The sequence below is a fragment of the Chenopodium quinoa genome, unplaced genomic scaffold (genome assembly GCF_001683475.1).
Source record: "Chenopodium quinoa cultivar QQ74 unplaced genomic scaffold, ASM168347v1, whole genome shotgun sequence".
Classification (NCBI taxonomy): Eukaryota; Viridiplantae; Streptophyta; class Magnoliopsida; order Caryophyllales; family Amaranthaceae; genus Chenopodium; species Chenopodium quinoa.
The window spans coordinates 3,385,954-3,388,363 of NW_018745177.1; the positions used below are offsets into that span (position 1 = coordinate 3,385,954).

General features: G+C 27.3%; 1 long non-coding RNA gene across 1 annotated transcript; it reads left to right on the plus strand.

Moving 5' to 3' along the window:
* The first annotated feature begins 556 nt into the window (after positions 1 to 556).
* On the plus strand, positions 557 to 1,508 carry LOC110710751. The gene is made up of 2 exons (XR_002509202.1): positions 557 to 1,124; positions 1,273 to 1,508. It is a non-coding gene; the product is annotated as an uncharacterized LOC110710751 (long non-coding RNA).
* Positions 1,509 to 2,410: the final 902 nt, after the last annotated feature.

Genomic DNA, 2,410 nt, shown 5'->3' on the forward strand with positions numbered 1-2,410 from the left:
TTCTAAAAAAAGAGATATTATATCAATTAAAATAAGGCTGTATTTAGATTATAACTTTTATTTTATAAAATATAAAGTAAATTTCCTAAAATATCAACATATACATTATAACTATTACATATTTAAATATTATCTGTCACATGTTTTTACAGTTTTAATTTATTTCATGTGTTTTATTACATAATCAATCGATTCTATATTTATATATATAATTATTATATTTTTATTATAATTATCAACATTTATATTTGTGCATTGCACGCAGTTTAACCTAGTGTTTTATATACGTTGATCGAGTTGTTGACATGCTTTGGGCAAATTGTAGGAGGATTTTGAGCTACACTTGTTTTAGTAATGCTAATAGTTGCTATAAAAGATGTGATTAGTTAATTAGCCTAAACTTTGCATGTCTAGCTATGTAAGCTATCTCTATGACTTTGTCTATAATTGACCAATTTATTTTATCATTAGTAAGTGCTGAGAAAAAAATATAAACTCCATCCATTTCATAATATAATTCTTATTTGTGTTTTTTCACGGGATTTAAGAAATAAGAGGAAAAAACGGATGGAGTACATCAAAAAAAGTGAAAAGTATAATTATAGACAAAAATTAGAGAAAAAAAGTGAGTTAAGGTAATAATTGGGGACTAAAGTTTTATACTTTTTCACCTTTTGGGACCCGAAGTTTTTTCTTTCACCGTTTGGGACCTAAGAAAGAATTTTAAACAAATAAATTAACTATGGTTAAGCATTGGGACCCACTGATTATTTTAGGTTTAATTTATTTGCAAAGAGAATTTTTATTGGTTTCTCCAAAAAAAAAAATGAGTAACCGTGTTTACCCAAACAAAATTAAAAAAAAAGTGTCTTTTCAACTCTCATTGTTCATCAGAGTACTCCTTCATCATCAACCTCCCTTTGAAAAAAAAATTGAAGCTTTGAAGCTGATTTTAGTGCAGAGAATTAGCGGTATATTGAGCATCTTAACACAATTCCACCTCAATCAAGTCATGCATTTGTACCAAGTCAGTCAAATCATGCATCAAACACAAATCATTTAAGACAACAAAGTTCATTGTATAATGGACCAACAAGGTTGTTCTAATTTCATTAAAATGCAAGGTAAGAAAACCATTGTCTTAATTCAATTATGCAACGACAAATTAATGCCTAAAGAACAAATACACAAAGTAGAAAAAAATTGCAATTTGAAAATTTTTAACTACATCTCCTGTTTGGCTGTTTCACCATTTCATACTTGTGATTGTAGGCTGAAACATTGGTTTTGGGAGAGCAAGAAAAGGGAATTTGGAAAAAAAAAAAAAAAAATATGATATGAAGAAAGCTTGCTGCTGTTTTTGGATGTTAGAAGCTGCATGATGTTGTGGATGTTGGATGCTGTTGTTTTTGTTTTGAAATTTTGGATTGTGGTTTGCTATTTTAGTTTAAGGTAAAAAATTGGAACATAGAAGGGTTTTTTTTTTTTTTTTTTTTTTTTTTTTTTTTGCTCAAAAAATTCTATAGCTGATGTTCACCATTTTTTTTGGTTTGGAATAATTTTTTTTTTATAACTCCAATTAATGCTCAAGTTGGTTAGTAAATTTTTCAGATGGGTTAAATGACTTGAAATTTAACCATAGGTCCCAAACGGTGAAAAAAAAAAGTTCAGGTCCCAAAAGGTGAAAAGTATAAAACTTTAGTCCCTAATTATTACCTTAACTCGAGAAAAAGTAGAAAAAAGTACAAGGCATGTGCAAAATTCAAGGGTAATTTAGGAAATACAATTAACTAAGTTAAAAAATTGAGGGTATAATGGTATTTACATACTATCTAAAAATGGAAACAAGAATAATATTTTAAATCTCCAAAATAGTAAAATAGAAACAATATTATGGGATAGAGGGAGTGCATATTTTTTTTTAGGGGAACGGAGGGAGTGCATAATAATAGACTTAACAAATTAAATTGGGCCCAAATTATTTTTATTATTATTATTTATTTTTTTTGAAGGAAAATTGGGTTCAATTTTAGTACACTATAAATTTAGTTTTAGGGGGGAAATAATGAAAATGGTCCGAATGTCCGATCAAGGAAGCTAATAGACATTTAGGAGGGCAAATTACTAAATAAACTAATAAATTGGAAGTTAATAGACAAGTAGTAATTTAGAATTAAAAGGATTAAATTAAAAATTAAAGCATTCCAACCTATAATTTTTGTTGACTATCCATTTTGTGACATACTCAATGCCGTTTCTTAATAATTAATTAATTACAGAAAGATTGCAAGTAGCATTAGATTAACACTATATATGGTTGCCTAATTGCAAATAAAATATAGCATACCAATTTCTTGATAAGAAGTACCTATAAGATATAAATTAAGTCTTGTTATTATTATATAATTTC